The sequence below is a fragment of the Hemibagrus wyckioides genome, linkage group LG15 (assembly GCF_019097595.1).
Source record: "Hemibagrus wyckioides isolate EC202008001 linkage group LG15, SWU_Hwy_1.0, whole genome shotgun sequence".
NCBI lineage: Eukaryota > Metazoa > Chordata > Actinopteri > Siluriformes > Bagridae > Hemibagrus > Hemibagrus wyckioides.
Window position 1 is genome coordinate 3,714,006 of NC_080724.1, and position 16,379 is coordinate 3,730,384.

A 16,379-nucleotide genomic window follows, 5' to 3' on the forward strand; every position below is an offset into this window, starting at 1 on the left:
ACTAACAGGTGCCATGATGAGAAGATAATCAGTGTTATTCACTTCACCTGGCACTGCTTAGAATGTTATGGCTAATCGGAGTATATACAGATTTGTGTCACCGGTTCTTTAACACGACGATGTAAACGATGCTCTCTGCAGTACAGAAGCTTCCTTGATTCACACAGATACAATATTGTCATGTTGCCTGTTATACAGGCAAACAAATGAGAGAAGAACTGCATTTTGCACTAATTAACAGAAAGGATGTATTGTTTGTTACGAACCGCTCTGTGGTTACTTGTTAAGATTTTTCATGTGGAAGACATTTGGCCATTTATCTGTCACATGCTGACCATTCTCTCTGACGGGAGATAAATTTCGAAGGGTATGACAGCTCTATTTGCGTCTGGCATTCACAGCTGAGTTTGCAGTGGTGGGTTATAAATCATCATGACAGACAAGCTCAGAATCATAGACGGATAGATAGATGAGTGTGACGTGTTATTATGCAACAAGTGGCCCCAGTTGCAAACAGATTAAAAAAATAAATAAAAAAAATACATATGTAACGTGATGTGATATGGTGCAGTTTGCGGTCAGGAGACATGTATTTCACATTACTGGAATGTGCCTCTGACCAGAAACCCAGAGCCTTACCTTTGTTACAGTGTGTGTAAGCACTTTTATGTATTAATGACGGCGTCCAGGTGCATCGAAGACATTTTAACTTCGAGTATCAGATTCCAAACTGAATTGATTCGGCTTAGGTCCCTTTCTCTACGACACATACACTATATTGACAAAAGTTTTGGGACACCCCTCCAAATCATTAAATTCAGGGGTTGTTTTCAGGGGTTGTTTTTGGCCCCTTAGTTCCAGTGAAAGGAACTCTTAATGCTTCAGCATACAAAGACATTTTGGACAATTTCATGCTCCCAGCTTTGTGGGAACAGTTTGGGGATGACCCCTTCCTGTTCCAACATGACTACACAGCAGTGCACAAAGCAAGGTCCATAAAGACATGGATGAGTGAGTTTGGTGTGGAGGAACTTGACTGGCCTGCACAGAGTCCTGACCTCAAGCCCATAGAATAGCTTTGGGATGAATTAGAGCAGAGGCTGTGAGCCAGGCCTTCTTGTCCAGCATCAGTGCTTGACCTCACAAATGTACTTCTAGAGGAATGGTCAAAAAGTCCCATAAACACACTCCTAAACCTTGTGGAAAGCCTTCCCAGAAGAGTTGGAGCTGTTAAAAGCTGCAAAGGGTGGGACAACTCCATATTACATTCATGTGCATGTAAAGGTGGATGTCCCAAAACTTTTGGCAATATAGTGTAACTCATCACACACTTGATCTAAGAAAATGCCATCTATTTAGTGTTTAAGCAATTCACAGAGTTAAAGCATGATCTTTGCATATTTAGCTGCTTTTCATCCAACAGGTTTTCCCAGACTGCTGCACATGTACCCCAAACATTAATGAGTCAGCTTGTGAGTGCATGGTCTGAATCTAAATGGTGCCTCAACCCCATTTCTCATGATAATGTGGGTTGTGCTTGTCTGTGACAGTTCTTTCACGAGAGACCGATTTGCATTAATACAAAAGCAGAAGGGGTGAAAGTGCAACGCTCTTAGTATATTTTTTCAAGCTGCAATTCATGATTTCAGAAAACCTTGAAACCTTTAATCTATGCTTTATAAGTTAGAATAACAGAATCTGGCATGTTGCAAGAAAGAGGAACCGCAGTTATTAAGTCATGGACTAAACCAAATTAACAGTGAAATAATACTGACGGTCTCACGGTTGATTATCGACACTTATTAAACAGACTCGTGGGAAGCAGAACGAGCCAAGATGGAACTAATATATAACAGTAGGATATAACCAAGTACCTTTACTACAGTAAAATACAGCAGAACACAAATGCTGGATAAGCCATTACACTGAAACCACTGACAGGTGAAGTGGATAAGATGTGATTAGATAATCATCGTGACTCTGTCAAGGCAGCAAGTGAGTAGTCAGATCTTAATGTTTTAGAAGCAGGAAAAATGACGAATAAGGATCTGAGAGAAATTGTGATGGTTAGGCGACTGGGTTGGAGCATCTTCAACAATAGGTCTTGTAGAGGGTTCCTAGTATGCACTGGTTAGTACCTATTAAATTGGTCCAACGAAGGATAACTGGTGAACTAGTGACAGGGTCATGGGTGCAGAAGGCTCACATGTTAGGAGTGAAGGCTAGCCCATCTGGTCCGATCCCATAGAAGAGAACCAGACAAGTACTGGCTATGACAGAAAGGTGTCAGAACACACAGTGCTCCACAGCTTGCTGTTTATGTATTGTGTGCTGTGTAGCTGCAGACCAGACAGAGTGCCCATGCTGAACCCCGTCCACCACTGAAAGGTCCTACAATGGCACCAAAACTAGAGCATGGGGTAATGGAAGAAGGTGGCCTGGTCTAATGAATGGTGTTTTCTTTTACATCACATGGCTGGCAGGGTGTCGCTTACCTTAGCCGTTTCAGCAGCACATAAAAACCACCTGCGTGTATTGTGTATGTTAAGGCTGACTGGCGTTTATTCAGTAGTCCGACAGATTTGTGCCGACATTGCATGCTAAAGCCAACTAAACTGAGGCAAAACGTAAACAGCCAGCTAATGACCGGCACATGAACTAGGATTAGATGGATAATCTGGCTGAAGTCTAATCAGCTAAAAAGAAAACGGAAGCTTTGCCTTTTGAGTAATTCATAGTAGAATAGTAGAAAGCACAACAACACTATGTGTCACTACGTGAGCTCCTTCAGCTAGTTTAAAGCCTTCGGGGAAACATGGTCGCTGAGGGAGGACGATCTGGTCTCGTTTTCGGATGCCGCTACAGTGAAAACGGCGGAAAATCCTCGTTGTTGTTGGCGCTGCATCCTCCATATGAGGAAGGCCGAACTGCAAGGACGACTCTTTGGTGAACAGAAACATCCATGTCGTGTCACCCAAACAACGTACTATGCACTTACGCTATGCACTACGTACTCTTCCATCTATTATATGAAATTTACATTTAACACTACTAGCGTTACCTTTCACACCCACAATCTGATCGTTTTCCACAGGCACATTTTCCCAACATGACCCAAAATCAACATAGTGAATGCCTGCTAGCCCCTCCCCTTTTCTGCTGAGACTTTATTTTATCCCAGGTACGTGACATGCACTTCTTCTTTTGCACATTTATTGCGCTGCTTTATGCATTTCAGTCATTAACAGTGTAGCCTAAGGAAAAAGCACTGAAGCTGGGATGTAATTTGTATTATAAGCCTGTGCATGACTGTAATTGTAGTGCGTTTTGACACACACTTTAACTGCACTAACAAAACCGCATAACATAGTGATGCCCCATATCAGCTGTTGCTGTAACTAAGGGAGCCCTGAATATATAATGATGAAAATGACATTTACAGGACAGAAGAGACATACTCATGTAATGAAGATAAGTGGAGGAATAGGACCTGTGGGACGGTGTGAGGGATGGTCAGAAATGAAGACCTGGGTTCCGTCTATGTCTATATAGCTCTTTATGTGGTGGGGTGAAGGGAGAACAAAGTTTATTGTGTTTAACTTCAAACCAGTCTTTCTATATTCTGCTTTAAGTGCTGCACAGCAGATGGGTCATATATGCAGCGTCACATTTGCTATGTAAGATCAACCACCACGGCCACTCTAGTCTATTCAATCCTTCCATCAATTTCATTACTTGACACTTGCACATGTGCGCACATACATCAGAGCAGATTCTCTCCTCTCCCGGAGTCCACATTCATCAGTGCAGCCGGTCTGATTACTGGTGTGCTTTTCTCCTCGTAACCATAGTAACCAGGCTGAACGCCGCCGGTGGCGTCAGAGAGGACCATAATTACTCCTCTGAGCATGCACTCTTCACTGTACGGCATTTCAAACCTGATTTAGCATCACAGTAACATGTCCCAAAGCCACAAATAAGGGAACAAAATTGGACGGTCAATGAGACGGAAATAAAACGTGCCAAATAAACGGACATCTCATTCCAACAGGAAGTTATCATTCATTTATATCAGATGAAACAAGTCTCTTTACCCTACAGTAGGAGATTAAACACTAACACATAGCACAGAGCTGTTAGATAGAGAGTATGGCACGGTACCTCACCTGCCGTTTATGATTTCCAGGTAGCTTTTCATTCAAGTCTGCTTGTTGTGTAGCATCACTGTATTTACTCCACACACCACTGCATTGCCTGCAGATTTTCGGGAATTAGGTCCCGATCTTAATATCATCGGGTGTGTGGTGTGTTCACAGTCAGCTATGAAAGTTGCAAAATGAAGTACACATTAAAATAATTGAATAATAATAATAATAATAATAATAATAATAATATGATTGTGAAATGTAATTAGGTTATACAGATGCAGATGGTGTTTTATTAACACGTCATCATCACAGTACAACACCATGTCTATTAGACTTCAGTGATATGGGGCTGTTGAGTTAGGGAAGTGTAAGTGATTGTGAATCGGTTTCATTTGTTGGTGCGGGTGCACTGGAGAGGCAAGAGCAAGACATCCCTGAAAAGGGGGAAATGTTTTGCAGGCGGTGACATCTCCAAAACTGCAGCTCTTGTGGGACGTTCCCCATCTGTAGTGGTCTTTATCTATCAAAAGTGGTCCAAGGAAGGAATGGTGGTGAACCGGCGACAGGGTATTGTATTCTATTCACAGTGTGAAGTCCACAATTCCAGCACAGCAGAACCGGTTGCAATATACAAGCCACAGCTGGGGGTTACAAAAACCGTCTCTTGTGTTCCTGTTGTCAAAACAAACACTTCAGCGTTAATGACAAAACGGACTGAAAACGATCTTGTGGACAAAACAAACAGAATTATTGTCTTCAGAATGATTGTTTATTGCCCAAACTGGCCAACAAGCAAGACTTCCTAATAAATTAGTTAAAGTGTAGTATGTCATTTCCTTGCGGAAAAAATAAATAAATGAATAAATATAGTGTTAACTCCAAAGCCCATGTTTTACATTCATGATGGCCTCCGAAAGCACATTTATTTCATGTATGCAAGTTTCCCATTCCTGACTCCATCGGCTGTGACTCTCTGAACATTACTCTTTAACCAGCCTCCGTCTCTGTGCGAGTTAAAGCAGCTGCACTTTCTTTATTTCACTGAAGCTCTGTTAGTGAAAACGAATTCTCACTCAATAATTCAACACAGATTAGGTGTTTTCCCAAATCACATGACAAAAATACAATGAATGAAAAATATTGCCATTCGGAAATACACATGGCAAAAAAAAGACAGGAAATAATCATTTGTGGAAAAACAAAGTTGTTTGTTTCTTTATAGATGTTGGTTGAAATCTATCTATCCATCCATCCATGTGTATCTCTACCCATCTATCTATCTATCTATCTATCTATCTATCTATCTATCTACCCATCTATCTATCTATCTATCTACCCATCTATCTATCTATCTACCCATCTATCTATCTATCTACCCATCTATCTATCTACCCATCTATCTACCCATCTATCTATCTATCTATCTATCTATCTATCTATCTATCTATCTATCTATCTACCCATCTATCTATCTATCTATCTATCTATCTATCTATATCTTTACCCATCTATTTTTTGGCAGCAAAAAGGGGACCAACACAATATTAGGCAGGTGGTCATAATGTTATGCCTGATCAGTGGATGTACACGTGTGTATCAACATCACTACATGCTGCATTAGTGTGCTGACTGGCCAGAATCAATCTTTCACAGCACGCAATACAATAGCGATTCGATTATGGTGGTGGTTCTGTCTCTGTCTAACAGCATTCAGGGATATAAAGTGTGGCAGAGAGGAAACACAACTCAATGTTTGCGAGTCCATGTAATATTCAACAGATCCTGCTGCGGTCAGGATCACTTTACTAGCACATGACCGGCATCACATCTTCGCTTTTCACCCTGAGACAGATGGTCAGTGTGGCGGGGGTAGTGTGGAGGTAAAACAACTGTGTCTGAGGGAAGGTCAAACTCTGAGGTCTTTCTCACAGCAAGGGGGATTTATTATTTCCTCCTTCATGCTTCGTCAATGAGTCAAGGACAAATTGCACTGCATTTCCGCTACAACTGCAGATGACGCTGCCAGAGTTATGTACAATATTCAACCACACAGCTCCTGTTAAAGGTGTGTAAAATCAAACCTCCAGGACAATTGACTGTTCTGGATAATACTATGCAAATGTAACAAAACAAGATCTTTCCATAAAATAGTCTTCAAAGTCAAAGTAACTATCCATTGAACTTTCAAACAAAATACACTACATTGCCAAAAGTTTTGGGACATCTGCCTTTACATGCACATGAATGTAATATGGAGTTGGCCCACCCTTTGTAGCTTATAACAGCTTCAACTCTTCTGGGAAGGCTTTCCACAAGGATTAGGAGTGTGTTTATGGGAATTTTTGACCTCTAGAAGCGCATCTGTGAGGTCAGGCACTGATGTTGGACGAGAAGGCCTGGCTCGCTGTCCCAAAGGTGTTCTATGGGGTTGAGGTCAGGACTCTGCAGGCCAGTCAAGTTCCTCCACACCAAACTCACTCATCATGTCTTTATGGACTGTTGTCCAAAATGTCTTGGTAGGAAGATGAACCATAGAGAGTTCCTTTCACTGGAACTAAGGGACCAAGCCCAACCCCTGAATTCAATGATTTGGAGTGGTGTCCCAAAACATTTGCCAAATATAGTGTAGTAAGAACCTAAAGTTGTGTTTATTTGAAAGTTTAGGAATGCAGCTGGACAGCTGCAGTGTGTCCATTTGTTACACTCAAGCACATTGTTTTGTGAAAATGATTTTTGGTTTCATATTCACGCAAGTTCATGTCACTTTCTTAAGCACTACATAGATAATGGCATGGAATGATTAATTTAGACAAGATACAGGAACTATGTATTTCCTTAAATTACTGGAGACGGACATGACAGCAAAGCTTATCTACATATTAATAATAATAATAATAATAATTATTATTATTATACTTAATAATGCAGCACACACTTGTGTTAACACGCTTCTCCGACATCCGAAAGGAACTGTGTAAATACAGAAGATAATGACCGTGCAGGAGATTCGGACTGCATTCAAATCACAGGCAGCCACTTCAATTATAATATATCCCCAAAGCAAACATTACTTTTTCTTGTCTACTGTGACCATCAGAGAGCAGATTTTCTACTGTTAATTAAACCTTAACCTCCCTAGAGATTACACCACTTACAGTGTTCTGAGATGCAGTCATGCGCTTACAGTTATTTCGGAGTAAAATGACGAATGAATGATTTCTGGAAGCGATGTACACCAATTGGGCATAACATTCTGAGCACTAAGAGGTGAAGTGAATGAGACTGATGATCTCATCATGGCACCTGTTAGTGGGTGGGATATATTAGGTAGCAGGTGAACAGTTTGTCCTCAAAGTTGATGTGTTAGAAGCAGGAAAAATGGGCAAGTGTAAGGATTTGAGTGAAGGGCCAAATTGTGATGGCTAGACCACTGGATCAGAGCATCTCCAAAACTGCAGCTCTTGAGAGGTGTTCCCGGTCTGCAGTGGTCAGTATCTATCACAAGTATCTTTGTAGAAGGATCTGCTAACATCTTGATGCCAGATACCACACAGCACACCTTCAGTGGAGTCCATGCCTCGATGGGTCAGGGCTGTTTTGACAGCAAAAGGGGGACCAACACAATATATTATGCAGGTGCTGATCGGTGTATATTCGTATTAAACACAACACTTTGTTCATCTATGTCTGCTGTTTAGGCTCCTATAACAGATCAGTCGTGATATAACAAAAGAGCAGAATAGCATTCACAAGGCTGACTATTCTAAGATCAGATCGCTTTCAAAGTATAACTCTCCAGGCTCTTAACAAACTGCGTAGACTCTTGGTGTTGAGTTTAATGAAGCCATTCAAAACACAGCGAGCGTCCGTGAATGACTGAGCATTGAGCTGAACAGCTGAAGGTACATGCGCTCCTTTAGAAGAGCAGGAAGTGATGTCGCAGTTCCGAGGCCAGTTGGTTGGAAACAGCAAAAGAATTGCTAAGAACCATAATTCGCGGGTCTGGCAGATTGATTTAAGGACAAACAAAAGCTCACAGACAAACAAAAGCTGAGCTTTCCCTTATATATTGTTCCACAACCACAAAAACTGCAGCAACATTACTTCAAACCACACTTCAGGCACCAATCAGACGCCAACACGGACTGCATGATGTGTTAATTTGCTAAACAAACGCACCTAGGTATGGGTGTAGAGTGTTGGCTAATTTCCCCTTCCTCCTAGCAAAACCATGCTGAATGTGTTCGCTAACTTTACAGTATATACTCCAGATGCCTTTTCGCATTAGGCAAGCAAATACTTCACACCATCTCCTCTGTAATCATCTGTAATTACATCTGTTTAGAAAATATTATCTGTTCATTAAGAACAATGTCTCTGTATTTAGATACATCCCTAATGCATACTGTAAACGTGTAAACATAGCTTTGCAACTATGCGTTTGGTAACAGTACATTACCAAGCTAGAGTCACCATCTCCCCAGCGTCCTGTTTGGTTATTAATCCAGGTCTGACATGAGCTGGTATAAAACCATCTGGGGCAACTGACGTATCATAATCGAGCGAAATACTATAATAGAAATTGATTACGGCATGACGAATCATCTATTTCCTTGCAATTTGCTACCAACTGATGCCTGTCCACCGTCCCCTTGAGTTACACTGCAGCCAGTAATACTGGGAAATGACATGATCCAAACAGACAGATGAGCTCCATTTGGGTGGGTGTGATGTCCACTACTCAATCCCATCTCGCTCTTTGGCCGGACACCAGAAATAGAAGCTGCCAGTGCAGTGATGGAGGAGCAAAGCAGACAGGAAGTATGAGAGATGTGTGAGAAAACACAGAGCACAGTGCTGTCGCCCAGGGAGGCTGTTGGTATAGTGAGAAGAAGGCAACGTCAGGTGATATGAAGAGAGTAACAACAAGCCATGGGAGATTTCACTCCATGAAACTGGTTGAGAAAATACACTGCGTTCAGACGAGCCAGTGTTTCAAACACACTGCATGCTACGGGTTCAAGATCCAATTAAAGCGAGAGGTTTCAGCATGATTTATTGGCAGAGGGACATGACATGTAAGCAAAACATTTCATATGAATTCAGAACCTATAGCAAAGTGCTCTCAAAATGAAAAGCACATGCAAATTTAGCTGGCGTATCGTAGGAGGAGCCACCAGGTTTAATGAGGGGACATTAAACAATAAATTATATACTGTTCATCAAATGTCAAAAATAAATCCATGTTACAACTGAACATCCACGGAGGCATTGAGAAATGGTTCCCAGGTGCTCTAGCAGCTAAGCAGCCTGCTCTCACGATGCTGCAGCAAGCGTAAAAACTCAGCCAGGTGTGGGCTGGACACGGCAGTGCCGATCCCAAGCCCAGATAAAAACCACAGGGCTGCATCGGGAAGGTCATCTGACGTAAAAGCTGAGCCAATCTAATATGTGGCCATGCATGATGGGTGGGTGTTGCCAGAAGACCATCATCACAAGGCACTTGAAAATTCCAGACCAGGTAGAAAATGAACGCTAATCAAATATCCAAAACAATAAACTTATGTTTTATTCATTTAAAATCTAATCTGGAACACTGTTTATCTCATATGGTGTGTTATGTTAGGAATAAATCATACTGTGTGCTCTTCTAGGAAGACGGTAAGCATTTTTTTTTATTTCCTACTTACACTGATCAGGCATAACATTATGACCACATGCTGGTCCCCCCCCTTTTGCTGCCAAAACAGCCCTGGCCCGTCGAAGGCATGGACTCCACTAGATCCCTGAAGGTGTGTGCTCTGGTATCTGGCACCAAGATGTTAGCAGCAGATCATTTAAGTCCTGCAACTTAAAGGACACTTGTGATATATACTGACCACTGCAGACCGGGAACACTCCACAAGAGCTCTCAAAGTTTTGGAGATGCTCTGATCCAGTCGTCTAGCCATCACAATTTGGCCCTCAAATCCTTATGCCTGCCAATTTTTCCTGCTTCTAACACATGTTCACTTGCTGCCTAATATATCCCACCCACTAACAGGTGCCATGATGAGGAGATAATCAGCGTTATTCACTTGTCAGTGTTGTCAGAATGTTATGAATGATCAGTGTATGACTATAATGTGTCTTGGGCTGTTGTGTGTAGTTGAGTAACTGGCAGGATTTGTGAATGGGAAGCATTTAGAAGGATTGAGAAGATATCGCTGGTCTGCAGAACCTGCTGGTCTACCAGAGAACATTCGTAACCCATACATGTGGTCTGTTTGTCCTGGACTAGTGTTGCGTCCACCGTATGTATTTTCTGTGAGTCAGATTAATCTGTATGGTAGGTCAACACCTATCTAATGAGCAAATCAGATGAAACCTGAAAATGAATGTACACTCATAGATGTTAGAAACAAAATAAGCCCAGATTTTGGGAGGCCTTTCAGTTCTAATACTTCTGTGAGCTCTTTAAGGTGTAGTAAGCATAGGCACGGGATAAACAGACGATAACAGGAGGGTTTTATGCATGATATGATATGTTATGAACCAGACATCAGTTCTGTTCACTAATTCACCTCGCAGACACATGAACAAACCAAAAACAACAGTCTGTTCCTTAGCAGGATTTTGGGGGATTTTAAGCACATGCAGCAAACCGGAGTGTAACACAGGGGTAGCATGTGAGTGTCCAGAAACAGGGTTAAAAACTTGCTTTGTTGCTTACAAAGAAACAAAAGACTGCTGGAATGATACGACTGATGTTGCGACATTTTATCTAGTCAAGAAAATAATAACGGATTCGCAAATAGTTTTTCCTGACACTGCTATTCCTTAGCTGTACTCGGAATCCACTGAGAAGAGCAACCTGAAACATTATTAACCTTCTAAGCATGCACTTCCTAATATTTATTGCTGTGACCCGGTCTTGGGGTCTGTGTGTACTGTAACGCTCAAAAATCCTTCTAGTCTGGTCTCAGAGAGTGTCGGGGAGATTTTTTCTCGTGCCACATGCTAATTAGAGCTACATCCAGTTTAAAACTGCTTTGTGATGATGACTACTTAATCTACTATTGACACAATGGAATTAAGTCAAACTGAAGAGGTGGGAAATGAAGATATGCCTGGCCTGACCTCTCAGCTCTATTACACTACAGCTAAGACATTTTGAATAGACATATAGAGCAAAGCATGCTTTATCATCATTCTAACAAACAGGGATGTATGACTAAAGGACATAAAGCTACAACCATTTGAGATTTTTTCTATCCCCTCAGGTGTCATATGTGACTTCAGCTGAAAGTGCAGTGTGTCCTGCTCAAAGACGTTACCCTATGCTGTGCGTGATCTATATTCCAAACCTCAGTCACAGATCATACAGCTTCATAGATTTCCTCACCTAGTATTTAGGGAAAGTGGGTTAGCGGCAATTTATGCAGCACAGGGAAGGGGATGGCGTGTGTGCTTCAAAAACACCTTGGTGAATTTATAAACACACACACATATATGACCTGCACTCACAGTATGTTTGATCCCAATAATTGCATGTTGCACCAGCAATTCCTCTATTCTCATCACCATTCCTCCCTTACCTACTGGCAGAAGATACAGATATTTTTCAACAGACATCTCCCAATAATTCCCATGTGGCAGACTCAATCCATCTCGGCTTATGTGCACCAAGCTTCTATTTTTGAATTATTAAACCATATTTGCTCATATTAAGTGGAAACGCATGTTTGTTATAATCTGATGGTGCAACCTGGACAATTAGTATGGCATAAGCTGTTTATTGAAGCTTTGAGCATACATTAAGATGTTTACGATACAGGAAAAAAAAAGTCAATTGACTGAATATGTGACCAGTGCCTTAGTTTTTCCTTTTCAATTCATTAACACTTGATGTTATACATGGAGAACTTTAAACATTAGCTGTCTGGCCAAGCTTTCTCTTGGGATGTGCTTGAAGCACAGGGTTTTTTAATTTCCACATTTTTACCATATGTTAGATATGACATAAGTGCTCTCTGTAGCCCTAGGCATACACTATATTGCCAAAGGTTTTGGGACACCCCTCCAAATAATTCAATTCAGGTGTTGTTTTTCAGGGGTTGGGCTCTGAAAGGAACTCTTAATGCTTCAGCTTCATACCAAGACATTTTGGACAATTTCATTTGACTGGTCTGCACAGTCCTGCCCTCAACCCGATACAACACCTTTGGGATGAATTAGAGTGGGGACTGCGAGCCAGGACTTCTCGGCCAACCTCAGTGCCTGACCTCACAAATGTGCTTCTAGAGGAATGGTCAAAAATTCCCATAAACATACTCCTAACCCTTATGGAAAGCCTTCCCAGAAGAGTTGAAGCTGTTATAGCTGCAAAGAACGGGCCAACTCCATATTACATTCATGTGCTTGTAAAGGCAGACGTCCCAAAACTTTTGGCAACGGTGTATTTCTGACTCCTGTGTTCTCTGCAGCCATGAATCCATTAACCTGGATTGAATCAGTAAGGCAAGAGTAATATATGTCTGTGTGTGTTGCTTCATGTCTTCGTATAGTTCTGCTGGCTGACGCAGATGTGCGGATGTCTATATGCTATTACCAGACCTTAAGGTCTTGGGGGAATCTTCCAGCTCCTGCTTCATGTTCACCATAACCAGCGCTGATTAATAAGCTAACTCACTAGAATATTGGTGCTACTTTTTCAGAAGAGGGAGCGTGGGCTTAATTAAGCTGAAATATTTATGACACTTCTCTTTGTATTAATTTCAAGATTAATTGGCTAATTTCTTATTACGCAGCACTGTTCATAATATGAAGGGCTCCTGTGTGACAGCTGTGAGTGTAACCGTAAGGTGCCACCACAACAGAAACTGCATTAAATATTCTGCAATGCTGCAGCTTATAACTGCCTAAAACACAATTCCTTTTTCTCACTAGCTTGTGTGGGGTAAACAAGTGTGTTTGTGTCAGACAGGCTGGCTGTGTTGAGTACACACACACCTTTTAACAGCATGTCAGTCATAGAAGCCGGGACACACACACAATGCTCCAGTCGTATTAAACATTGACGCACTTTCCTTTTGTTTAGACTCAATGTGATGCTGATTATTTTCTAAAAACAGCACATGCTGATGGTTTATTCCCCTTCTATCGCAGCAAAGTGCTGATGATTACAAATTTCTGTTCATTAAAATGAAAGAGTTTTATCTCGGTTCCTTAGTAGCCATTCTCTCAGCAGCCTTGCTTTGGTTTCTTAATCCCAAACACACACACACCTCGTCACATTCACATATATGAATTATGAATCTAAGAATTTTTTCCCTTTATTTGTTTTTTTTAGAAGACTCGTCGCTGTCCCTGTGGATGCGGTTACTATGGAGATAATGACGCATTAGACGGAGCAGATTAATATAAACCAGTTATTAGGGATGGTATAAAAACTGTATGCTTGCATTGTGTAGTCTATAATTTAGTTGAAGGGTAGTATCATCTCCGATGGGATCGTGAACTAGCGTAAAGCAACATCGCTAGCTCATACAGTGACTTACAAAAAGTCACACAGCGTAAGCTAATTTAAAACACATTTGTAAGCTGTCTTGTCCACTGGAGTGTCGTCAGCCATCTTGAAATTTTTTTCAGCGCCTGGTAGCCTCGCCCCTCTTCCTCTACATAAGCAAAGTGTTAAGTGTCCACCATTTCTTGTTTTGTTTTTTCAGTGGAATAAGAGCAATTTTTTCCCCGTTTCCACACGTATCAATGAGTCAATCATCATGCTGTCCTTCACAGACCACTTTTGGTACCACTGCATACTGGGAACACATCACAAGACCTGTTGTTTTTGGGGGATGTTCTACACCTGTCTTCTAACCATCTTCTCGCTCATTTGGTGCTCTCATCCTTACACTTCACCATTTTTCCTGCTTCGAAGACATCAACCTCGAACATTGATTGTTCACTTTGCTACCTAATATATCCCACACCTTGACTGGTGCCATTATAATGAGATAATCAATATTATTCACCTCACCTGTCAGTGGTTTTTATGTTATGGCTGATCGGTGTATAGTTTTGCAAACACACCTGATAATTAATTAATAAATGTCAGGAATGGGAATTTGGAGGGGAAAAAAAAGTCAAATAATTAATACTTAAAATATTTTAATGATTACATTTGAAATTTTAACAATGCTTCCAATTAGTCTTTTTAAATATTTTTTTTAACAATAAATTAACAATAATTAATTAAAAAAAAAATTCTCATGTCACCACAATATCAATATCTGTCAGTTTAAAGATGTCAACAAAAATACATTTTTACATTTATAAAATAAAACAACACCTAATAATTACTACATAAATGACAGGAATGGAAATTTGGAAAAAATTCAATAGGCCAAAATCTGTCAAAAAAATTAATACTTAATTTTTTTTAATGATTAAATATGAAATTTTAATATGCCTCCAGGTTAGTCTTTTTTTTTTATTAACAATAATGAATTTAAAACATCTCTCATATCACCACAATCTCTCTCTCTCTCTTGCGCTCTCTCTCTCTCTCTCTCTCTCTATCTATCTATCTAATAGATAGATGAATATATTATATATATCTCAAAACACACACTGATCAGTGTATAGATTATAAATCAATACTTAATAATTAATAAATAAATGACAGGAATGGGAATAAAATAAATAAATAAATAAAAATCTGTTGAAAAAAATCTATTTTTAATTAAATTAATTATTTTGTTTAATTAAATTTTAATGATCAACTATAAAATGTTAACATGCTTCCAGTCACTCTTTTTATTTTTTTTTATTTTTTAATGAACTTAATTTTTAATGAATTTAGAAAATCTCTCATATCACCATAATATCTCTCTCTCTGTCTATATATATATAAAACATAAAATAATATAATGATATTGTTCAGTTATAATTATCTCACTATTAATCAGTGACATCAGCTGAAGCTTGTGTGATTTCTGACTCTGCTGTTAAAGCAACTGAAGCAACACCTTCTGACCAAACTGACCAAGCCTTCATGGAGCATCTTATGAAATAACATCATATATAAAAGCCATAATTAAAAGATATCATTTTTTCCTGCATTTATTCAAGTTGAAAGCATCTGAAAGCCTCACACATCCTAGATAATGCTGAATAAACTTGAGGTGTTCATTATATCCCATTTACTACACTACATTTCATACACTAGAAGTAAAAAGAAATGTACAGTAAGTGATTTATATAAGTATCTAGAACGTACTTTGGATGTATAACCGTTTTATTTGTGTAAATGAAGTACAAAAAAACAGTAAAGGGAAAGGGAAACGAGCTGCTCGGTTGTCCTGTACCTATAATGGAGATGGGTGACCTTCTGGCATTGAGCCTGTATGTACAGTGGACACTGCTTAGCCAGCTAGCTACACGCGTTTATTCAGTATCCACGCTCCATACGTTCTTACGACGGTTTATTACCATCTAATGTACACTCCATTTCCTAGTTGTCTAATCTGAACAGGACATTCGCGTTGAAGGTGAATGGTTCATGACAGCTAGCTATCTAGCTGGTAAAGAGCTAGCGGTTAGCCAGCTAGCGGAGGTACTGAGGCTGCAGCTCATACGCGTTACTTCACACTCTGTTGCGCAAAAACAAACGTACGCGAATGAAATGCTAGAAATTGTGAAAAAGTTCCCTGACTAATGACTGACCCGTGAAGAAAATCGTACTCACCGTTCTGTTCGGAGAAATAAGCCGGAGCAGGATTTTTAGACTCACGGGAACGAGACAGTGTATCGTGGCAGCGCGTGAGCGTGAACGCTGGCTCGCTGAGCTCTGAACATCTCTACTCCGGGGGTAACGTCGCTATTGCTCAAAGAGGCGGAGTCAAGCTCTACCATTGGGCTGTAGCCCAAACAGATCTCCGCTCCCTAAACAAGCCCACTACAACAGGCATTACATAATGTTGTTTCTTTTACAGTACGTAGCGTAGTATAAATGCATTTGGGATTCAGCCCATTCCAGATCACAATAAATGGTAGAAGCAGCAATTCATTAGTCACATCCAGTCAATATTTAGATATTTTGGAGAATAGTTTTAAAATAAAATTTAATTTTTCATTTCTGCACATTGAGTATAAACATTTATCAAAAAAACATTATTAATATTTATAATAGATTAATTTAAAATGAATATATAAGTGTATATTTTATTTTAAATTTAAGATATTTAATAT

General features: G+C 40.1%; 1 protein-coding gene across 4 annotated transcripts in view; it reads right to left on the bottom strand.

Annotated features, from left to right (window-relative positions):
* The window catches only part of ndrg3b (ndrg family member 3b), a 49,660-nt gene extending 33,627 nt beyond the window's left edge, over window positions 1-16,033 (bottom strand). For 2 of the 4 annotated variants that reach the window (XM_058409764.1, XM_058409761.1), the window contains exon 1: window positions 15,877-16,033. The gene's annotated coding sequence lies outside the window, so the exon portion shown is untranslated. Of the gene's footprint in view, window positions 1-4,166; window positions 4,321-15,876 lie in introns of those variants that run through there. The other 2 variants (XM_058409762.1, XM_058409763.1) reach the window with 1 other exon arrangement.
* Between the last annotated feature and the right edge of the window lie 346 nt (window positions 16,034-16,379).